Genomic DNA, 10,222 nt, shown 5'->3' on the forward strand with positions numbered 1-10,222 from the left:
CTAGCAAAATGGGCCAGGAAAAAGCATTTGCTACATGTGCCCTTGTTGTCGCCTAACAACGGGTAGCAGCATAAACCAGATGCGGGTGAAGTTCTTGCAGGTGACATCTAACGTCAAATGAGCAAACCGGCTTACCACAGCTACGGTCCTCTGGCAGTCTGAAAGCTTTGCGCACAAGCCGGATGCTAAGCGCCTTCCTGTGCCTTTTGGCAGTGCTCGTGCATTGCCAGCACTAGGCGGGAATGGTCACTATCCCGCACACACGTTTCGTTGTGCCCGTTGCCAAGCGCTCTGGAGCACTGTTTATGACGAAAGCGGAACACCTCTTGCCGTTCCATTCTCAGAGCTCCTGAGTTAAGCAACCTGCGACTCTTGGCGCGAATGCCAGTGGAAAACATTTCCAATGCGTCTGGCAAATAGAAACTGAACCGGGGGATCGCTTTTGTCTGGAGCTAGCACCTGCGCCTTCCGCACACTCAGATTTGCCGCACATTCGAATGGCCAAGCTCCTTCTTAAGCAAGTTGAAAGCAGCTGTCAGAAGGCTGTGCTCCTTGTCAGATGGAAGCAGCAGCAGGCACAGAGGAGTTTGGCAAGCACTAAAGAGCCACAGAAGAGCGTGGCCTAGCAAAATGGGCCAGGAAAAAGCATTTGCTACATGTGCCCTTGTTGTCACCTAACAACGGGTAGCAGCATAAACCAGATGCGGGTGAAGTTCTTGCAGGTGACATCTAACGTCAAATGAGCAAACCGGCTTACCACAGCTACGGTCCTCTGGCAGTCTGAAAGCTTTGCGCACAAGCCGGATGCTAAGCGCCTTCCTGTGCCTTTTGGCAGTGCTCGTGCATTGCCAGCACTAGGCGGGAATGGTCACTATCCCGCACACACGTTTCGTTGTGCCCGTTGCCAAGCGCTCTGGAGCACTGTTTATGACGAAAGCGGAACACCTCTTGCCGTTCCATTCTCAGAGCTCCTGAGTTAAGCAACCTGCGACTCTTGGCGCGAATGCCAGTGGAAAACATTTCCAATGCGTCTGGCAAATAGAAACTGAACCGGGGGATCGCTTTTGTCTGGAGCTAGCACCTGCGCCTTCCGCACACTCAGATTTGCCGCACATTCCAATGGCCAAGCTCCTTCTTAGGCAAGTTGAAAGCAGCTGTCAGAAGGCTGTGCTCCTTGTCAGATGGAAGCAGCAGCAGGCACAGAGGAGTTTGGCAAGCACTAAAGAGCCACAGAAGAGCGTGGCCTAGCAAAATGGGCCAGGAAAAAGCATTTGCTACATGTGCCCTTGTTGTCGCCTAACAACGGGTAGCAGCATAAACCAGATGCCGGTGAAGTTCTTGCAGGTGACATCTAACGTCAAATGAGCAAACCGGCTTACCACAGCTACGGTCCTCTGGCAGTCTGAAAGCTTTGCGCACAAGCCGGATGCTAAGCGCCTTCCTGTGCCTTTTGGCAGTGCTCGTGCATTGCCAGCACTAGGCGTGAATGGTCACTATCCCGCACACACGTTTCGTTGTGCCCGTTGCCAAGCGCTCTGGAGCACTGTTTATGACGAAAGCGGAACACCTCTTGCCGTTCCATTCTCAGAGCTCCTGAGTTAAGCAACTTGCGACTCTTGGCGCGAATGCCAGTGGAAAACATTTCCAATGCGTCTGGCAAATAGAAACTGAACCGGGGGATCGCTTTTGTCTGGAGCTGGCACCTGCGCCTTCCGCACACTCAGATTTGCCGCACATTCGAATGGCCAAGCTCCTTCTTAAGCAAGTTGAAAGCAGCTGTCAGAAGGCTGTGCTCCTTGTCAGATGGAAGCAGCAGCAGGCACAGAGGAGTTTGGCAAGCACTAAAGAGCCACAGAAGAGCGTGGCCTAGCAAAATGGGCCAGGAAAAAGCATTTGCTACATGTGCCCTTGTTGTCGCCTAACAACGGGTAGCAGCATAAACCAGATGCCGGTGAAGTTCTTGCAGGTGACATCTAACGTCAAATGAGCAAACCGGCTTACCACAGCTACGGTCCTCTGGCAGTCTGAAAGCTTTGCGCACAAGCCGGATGCTAAGCGCCTTCCTGTGCCTTTTGGCAGTGCTCGTGCATTGCCAGCACTAGGCGGGAATGGTCACTATCCCGCACACACGTTTCGTTGTGCCCGTTGCCAAGCGCTCTGGAGCACTGTTTATGACGAAAGCGGAACACCTCTTGCCGTTCCATTCTCAGAGCTCCTGAGTTAAGCAACCTGCGACTCTTGGCGCGAATGCCAGTGGAAAACATTTCCAATGCGTCTGGCAAATAGAAACTGAACCGGGGGATCGCTTTTGTCTGGAGCTGGCACCTGCGCCTTCCGCACACTCAGATTTGCCGCACATTCCAATGGCCAAGCTCCTTCTTAGGCAAGTTGAAAGCAGCTGTCAGAAGGCTGTGCTCCTTGTCAGATGGAAGCAGCAGCAGGCACAGAGGAGTTTGGCAAGCACTAAAGAGCCACAGAAGAGCGTGGCCTAGCAAAATGGGCCAGGAAAAAGCATTTGCTACATGTGCCCTTGTTGTCGCCTAACAACGGGTAGCAGCATAAACCAGATGCGGGTGAAGTTCTTGCAGGTGACATCTAACGTCAAATGAGCAAACCGGCTTACCACAGCTACGGTCCTCTGGCAGTCTGAAAGCTTTGCGCACAAGCCGGATGCTAAGCGCCTTCCTGTGCCTTTTGGCAGTGCTCGTGCATTGCCAGCACTAGGCGTGAATGGTCACTATCCCGCACACACGTTTCGTTGTGCCCGTTGCCAAGCGCTCTGGAGCACTGTTTATGACGAAAGCGGAACACCTCTTGCCGTTCCATTCTCAGAGCTCCTGAGTTAAGCAACCTGCGACTCTTGGCGCGAATGCCAGTGGAAAACATTTCCAATGCGTCTGGCAAATAGAAACTGAACCGGGGGATCGCTTTTGTCTGGAGCTGGCACCTGCGCCTTCCGCACACTCAGATTTGCCGCACATTCCAATGGCCAAGCTCCTTCTTAGGCAAGTTGAAAGCAGCTGTCAGAAGGCTGTGCTCCTTGTCAGATGGAAGCAGCAGCAGGCACAGAGGAGTTTGGCAAGCACTAAAGAGCCACAGAAGAGCGTGGCCTAGCAAAATGGGCCAGGAAAAAGCATTTGCTACATGTGCCCTTGTTGTCGCCTAACAACGGGTAGCAGCATAAACCAGATGCCGGTGAAGTTCTTGCAGGTGACATCTAACGTCAAATGAGCAAACCGGCTTACCACAGCTACGGTCCTCTGGCAGTCTGAAAGCTTTGCGCACAAGCCGGATGCTAAGCGCCTTCCTGTGCCTTTTGGCAGTGCTCGTGCATTGCCAGCACTAGGCGTGAATGGTCACTATCCCGCACACACGTTTCGTTGTGCCCGTTGCCAAGCGCTCTGGAGCACTGTTTATGACGAAAGCGGAACACCTCTTGCCGTTCCATTCTCAGAGCTCCTGAGTTAAGCAACCTGCGACTCTTGGCGCGAATGCCAGTGGAAAACATTTCCAATGCGTCTGGCAAATAGAAACTGAACCGGGGGATCGCTTTTGTCTGGAGCTGGCACCTGCGCCTTCCGCACACTCAGATTTGCCGCACATTCCAATGGCCAAGCTCCTTCTTAAGCAAGTTGAAAGCAGCTGTCAGAAGGCTGTGCTCCTTGTCAGATGGAAGCAGCAGCAGGCACAGAGGAGTTTGGCAAGCACTAAAGAGCCACAGAAGAGCGTGGCCTAGCAAAATGGGCCAGGAAAAAGCATTTGCTACATGTGCCCTTGTTGTCGCCTAACAACGGGTAGCAGCATAAACCAGATGCGGGTGAAGTTCTTGCAGGTGACATCTAACGTCAAATGAGCAAACCGGCTTACCACAGCTACGGTCCTCTGGCAGTCTGAAAGCTTTGCGCACAAGCCGGATGCTAAGCGCCTTCCTGTGCCTTTTGGCAGTGCTCGTGCATTGCCAGCACTAGGCGGGAATGGTCACTATCCCGCACACACGTTTCGTTGTGCCCGTTGCCAAGCGCTCTGGAGCACTGTTTATGACGAAAGCGGAACACCTCTTGCCGTTCCATTCTCAGAGCTCCTGAGTTAAGCAACCTGCGACTCTTGGCGCGAATGCCAGTAGAAAACATTTCCAATGCGTCTGGCAAATAGAAACTGAACCGGGGGATCGCTTTTGTCTGGAGCTAGCACCTGCGCCTTCCGCACACTCAGATTTGCCGCACATTCGAATGGCCAAGCTCCTTCTTAAGCAAGTTGAAAGCAGCTGTCAGAAGGCTGTGCTCCTTGTCAGATGGAAGCAGCAGCAGGCACAGAGGAGTTTGGCAAGCACTAAAGAGCCACAGAAGAGCGTGGCCTAGCAAAATGGGCCAGGAAAAAGCATTTGCTACATGTGCCCTTGTTGTCACCTAACAACGGGTAGCAGCATAAACCAGATGCGGGTGAAGTTCTTGCAGGTGACATCTAACGTCAAATGAGCAAACCGGCTTACCACAGCTACGGTCCTCTGGCAGTCTGAAAGCTTTGCGCACAAGCCGGATGCTAAGCGCCTTCCTGTGCCTTTTGGCAGTGCTCGTGCATTGCCAGCACTAGGCGGGAATGGTCACTATCCCGCACACACGTTTCGTTGTGCCCGTTGCCAAGCGCTCTGGAGCACTGTTTATGACGAAAGCGGAACACCTCTTGCCGTTCCATTCTCAGAGCTCCTGAGTTAAGCAACCTGCGACTCTTGGCGCGAATGCCAGTGGAAAACATTTCCAATGCGTCTGGCAAATAGAAACTGAACCGGGGGATCGCTTTTGTCTGGAGCTGGCACCTGCGCCTTCCGCACACTCAGATTTGCCGCACATTCCAATGGCCAAGCTCCTTCTTAGGCAAGTTGAAAGCAGCTGTCAGAAGGCTGTGCTCCTTGTCAGATGGAAGCAGCAGCAGGCACAGAGGAGTTTGGCAAGCACTAAAGAGCCACAGAAGAGCGTGGCCTAGCAAAATGGGCCAGGAAAAAGCATTTGCTACATGTGCCCTTGTTGTCGCCTAACAACGGGTAGCAGCATAAAGCAGATGCGGGTGAAGTTCTTGCAGGTGACATCTAACGTCAAATGAGCAAACCGGCTTACCACAGCTACGGTCCTCTGGCAGTCTGAAAGCTTTGCGCACAAGCCGGATGCTAAGCGCCTTCCTGTGCCTTTTGGCAGTGCTCGTGCATGCCAGTACTAGGCGTGAATGGTCACTATCCCGCACACACGTTTCGTTGTGCCCGTTGCCAAGCGCTCTGGAGCACTGTTTATGACGAAAGCGGAACACCTCTTGCCGTTCCATTCTCAGAGCTCCTGAGTTAAGCAACCTGCGACTCTTGGCGCGAATGCCAGTGGAAAACATTTCCAATGCGTCTGGCAAATAGAAACTGAACCGGGGGATCGCTTCTGTCTGGAGCTGGCACCTGCGCCTTCCGCACACTCAGATTTGCCGCACATTCCAATGGCCAAGCTCCTTCTTAGGCAAGTTGAAAGCAGCTGTCAGAAGGCTGTGCTCCTTGTCAGATGGAAGCAGCAGCAGGCACAGAGGAGTTTGGCAAGCACTAAAGAGCCACAGAAGAGCGTGGCCTAGCAAAATGGGCCAGGAAAAAGCATTTGCTACATGTGCCCTTGTTGTCGCCTAACAACGGGTAGCAGCATAAACCAGATGCGGGTGAAGTTCTTGCAGGTGACATCTAACGTCAAATGAGCAAACCGGCTTACCACAGCTACGGTCCTCTGGCAGTCTGAAAGCTTTGCGCACAAGCCGGATGCTAAGCGCCTTCCTGTGCCTTTTGGCAGTGCTCGTGCATTGCCAGCACTAGGCGGGAATGGTCACTATCCCGCACACACGTTTCGTTGTGCCCGTTGCCAAGCGCTCTGGAGCACTGTTTATGACGAAAGCGGAACACCTCTTGCCGTTCCATTCTCAGAGCTCCTGAGTTAAGCAACCTGCGACTCTTGGCGCGAATGCCAGTGGAAAACATTTCCAATGCGTCTGGCAAATAGAAACTGAACCGGGGGATCGCTTTTGTCTGGAGCTGGCACCTGCGCCTTCCGCACACTCAGATTTGCCGCACATTCCAATGGCCAAGCTCCTTCTTAGGCAAGTTGAAAGCAGCTGTCAGAAGGCTGTGCTCCTTGTCAGATGGAAGCAGCAGCAGGCACAGAGGAGTTTGGCAAGCACTAAAGAGCCACAGAAGAGCGTGGCCTAGCAAAATGGGCCAGGAAAAAGCATTTGCTACATGTGCCCTTGTTGTCGCCTAACAACGGGTAGCAGCATAAACCAGATGCGGGTGAAGTTCTTGCAGGTGACATCTAACGTCAAATGAGCAAACCGGCTTACCACAGCTACGGTCCTCTGGCAGTCTGAAAGCTTTGCGCACAAGCCGGATGCTAAGCGCCTTCCTGTGCCTTTTGGCAGTGCTCGTGCATTGCCAGCACAAGGCGTGAATGGTCACTATCCCGCACACACGTTTCGTTGTGCCCGTTGCCAAGCGCTCTGGAGCACTGTTTATGACGAAAGCGGAACACCTCTTGCCGTTCCATTCTCAGAGCTCCTGAGTTAAGCAACTTGCGACTCTTGGCGCGAATGCCAGTGGAAAACATTTCCAATGCGTCTGGCAAATAGAAACTGAACCGGGGGATCGCTTTTGTCTGGAGCTGGCACCTGCGCCTTCCGCACACTCAGATTTGCCGCACATTCGAATGGCCAAGCTCCTTCTTAAGCAAGTTGAAAGCAGCTGTCAGAAGGCTGTGCTCCTTGTCAGATGGAAGCAGCAGCAGGCACAGAGGAGTTTGGCAAGCACTAAAGAGCCACAGAAGAGCGTGGCCTAGCAAAATGGGCCAGGAAAAAGCATTTGCTACATGTGCCCTTGTTGTCGCCTAACAACGGGTAGCAGCATAAACCAGATGCCGGTGAAGTTCTTGCAGGTGACATCTAACGTCAAATGAGCAAACCGGCTTACCACAGCTACGGTCCTCTGGCAGTCTGAAAGCTTTGCGCACAAGCCGGATGCTAAGCGCCTTCCTGTGCCTTTTGGCAGTGCTCGTGCATTGCCAGCACTAGGCGGGAATGGTCACTATCCCGCACACACGTTTCGTTGTGCCCGTTGCCAAGCGCTCTGGAGCACTGTTTATGACGAAAGCGGAACACCTCTTGCCGTTCCATTCTCAGAGCTCCTGAGTTAAGCAACCTGCGACTCTTGGCGCGAATGCCAGTGGAAAACATTTCCAATGCGTCTGGCAAATAGAAACTGAACCGGGGGATCGCTTCTGTCTGGAGCTGGCACCTGCGCCTTCCGCACACTCAGATTTGCCGCACATTCCAATGGCCAAGCTCCTTCTTAGGCAAGTTGAAAGCAGCTGTCAGAAGGCTGTGCTCCTTGTCAGATGGAAGCAGCAGCAGGCACAGAGGAGTTTGGCAAGCACTAAAGAGCCACAGAAGAGCGTGGCCTAGCAAAATGGGCCAGGAAAAAGCATTTGCTACATGTGCCCTTGTTGTCGCCTAACAACGGGTAGCAGCATAAACCAGATGCGGGTGAAGTTCTTGCAGGTGACATCTAACGTCAAATGAGCAAACCGGCTTACCACAGCTACGGTCCTCTGGCAGTCTGAAAGCTTTGCGCACAAGCCGGATGCTAAGCGCCTTCCTGTGCCTTTTGGCAGTGCTCGTGCATTGCCAGCACTAGGCGGGAATGGTCACTATCCCGCACACACGTTTCGTTGTGCCCGTTGCCAAGCGCTCTGGAGCACTGTTTATGACGAAAGCGGAACACCTCTTGCCGTTCCATTCTCAGAGCTCCTGAGTTAAGCAACCTGCGACTCTTGGCGCAAATGCCAGTGGAAAACATTTCCAATGCGTCTGGCAAATAGAAACTGAACCGGGGGATCGCTTCTGTCTGGAGCTGGCACCTGCGCCTTCCGCACACTCAGATTTGCCGCACATTCCAATGGCCAAGCTCCTTCTTAGGCAAGTTGAAAGCAGCTGTCAGAAGGCTGTGCTCCTTGTCAGATGGAAGCAGCAGCAGGCACAGAGGAGTTTGGCAAGCACTAAAGAGCCACAGAAGAGCGTGGCCTAGCAAAATGGGCCAGGAAAAAGCATTTGCTACATGTGCCCTTGTTGTCGCCTAACAACGGGTAGCAGCATAAACCAGATGCGGGTGAAGTTCTTGCAGGTGACATCTAACGTCAAATGAGCAAACCGGCTTACCACAGCTACGGTCCTCTGGCAGTCTGAAAGCTTTGCGCACAAGCCGGATGCTAAGCGCCTTCCTGTGCTTTTTGGCAGTGCTCGTGCATTGCCAGCACTAGGCGGGAATGGTCACTATCCCGCACACACGTTTCGTTGTGCCCGTTGCCAAGCGCTCTGGAGCACTGTTTATGACGAAAGCGGAACACCTCTTGCCGTTCCATTCTCAGAGCTCCTGAGTTAAGCAACCTGCGACTCTTGGCGCGAATGCCAGTGGAAAACATTTCCAATGCGTCTGGCAAATAGAAACTGAACCGGGGGATCACTTCTGTCTGGAGCTGGCACCTGCGCCTTCTGCTCACTCAGATTTGCCGCACATTCCAATGGCCAAGCTCCTTCTTAGGCAAGTTGAAAGCAGCTGTCAGAAGGCTGTGCTCCTTGTCAGATGGAAGCAGCAGCAGGCACAGAGGAGTTTGGCAAGCACTAAAGAGCCACAGAAGAGCGTGGCCTAGCAAAATGGGCCAGGAAAAAGCATTTGCTACATGTGCCCTTGTTGTCGCCTAACAACGGGTAGCAGCATAAACCAGATGCGGGTGAAGTTCTTGCAGGTGACATCTAACGTCAAATGAGCAAACCGGCTTACCACAGCTACGGTCCTCTGGCAGTCTGAAAGCTTTGCGCACAAGCCGGATGCAAAGCGCCTTCCTGTGCCTTTTGGCAGTGCTCGTGCATGCCAGTACTAGGCGTGAATGGTCACTATCCCGCACACACGTTTCGTTGTGCCCGTTGCCAAGCGCTCTGGAGCACTGTTTATGACGAAAGCGGAACACCTCTTGCCGTTCCATTCTCAGAGCTCCTGAGTTAAGCAACCTGCGACTCTTGGCGCGAATGCCAGTGGAAAACATTTCCAATGCGTCTGGCAAATAGAAACTGAACCGGGGGATCGCTTTTGTCTGGAGCTAGCACCTGCGCCTTCCGCACACTCAGATTTGCCGCACATTCCAATGGCCAAGCTCCTTCTTAGGCAAGTTGAAAGCAGCTGTCAGAAGGCTGTGCTCCTTGTCAGATGGAAGCAGCAGCAGGCACAGAGGAGTTTGGCAAGCACTAAAGAGCCACAGAAGAGCGTGGCCTAGCAAAATGGGCCAGGAAAAAGCATTTGCTACATGTGCCCTTGTTGTCGCCTAACAACGGGTAGGAGCATAAACCAGATGCGGGTGAAGTTCTTGCAGGTGACATCTAACGTCAAATGAGCAAACCGGCTTACCACAGCTACGGTCCTCTGGCAGTCTGAAAGCTTTGCGCACAAGCCGGATGCTAAGCGCCTTCCTGTGCTTTTTGGCAGTGCTCGTGCATTGCCAGCACTAGGCGGGAATGGTCACTATCCCGCACACACGTTTCGTTGTGCCCGTTGCCAAGCGCTCTGGAGCACTGTTTATGACGAAAGCGGAACACCTCTTGCCGTTCCATTCTCAGAGCTCCTGAGTTAAGCAACCTGCGACTCTTGGCGCGAATGCCAGTGGAAAACATTTCCAATGCGTCTGGCAAATAGAAACTGAACCGGGGGATCACTTCTGTCTGGAGCTGGCACCTGCGCCTTCTGCTCACTCAGATTTGCCGCACATTCCAATGGCCAAGCTCCTTCTTAGGCAAGTTGAAAGCAGCTGTCAGAAGGCTGTGCTCCTTGTCAGATGGAAGCAGCAGCAGGCACAGAGGAGTTTGGCAAGCACTAAAGAGCCACAGAAGAGCGTGGCCTAGCAAAATGGGCCAGGAAAAAGCATTTGCTACATGTGCCCTTGTTGTCGCCTAACAACGGGTAGCAGCATAAACCAGATGCGGGTGAAGTTCTTGCAGGTGACATCTAACGTCAAATGAGCAAACCGGCTTACCACAGCTACGGTCCTCTGGCAGTCTGAAAGCTTTGCGCACAAGCCGGATGCTAAGCGCCTTCCTGTGCCTTTTGGCAGTGCTCGTGCATGCCAGTACTAGGCGTGAATGGTCACTATCCCGCACACACGTTTCGTTG

Source organism: Poecile atricapillus, chromosome 33 (assembly GCF_030490865.1).
Source record: "Poecile atricapillus isolate bPoeAtr1 chromosome 33, bPoeAtr1.hap1, whole genome shotgun sequence".
In the NCBI taxonomy this organism is placed as follows: domain Eukaryota; kingdom Metazoa; phylum Chordata; class Aves; order Passeriformes; family Paridae; genus Poecile; species Poecile atricapillus.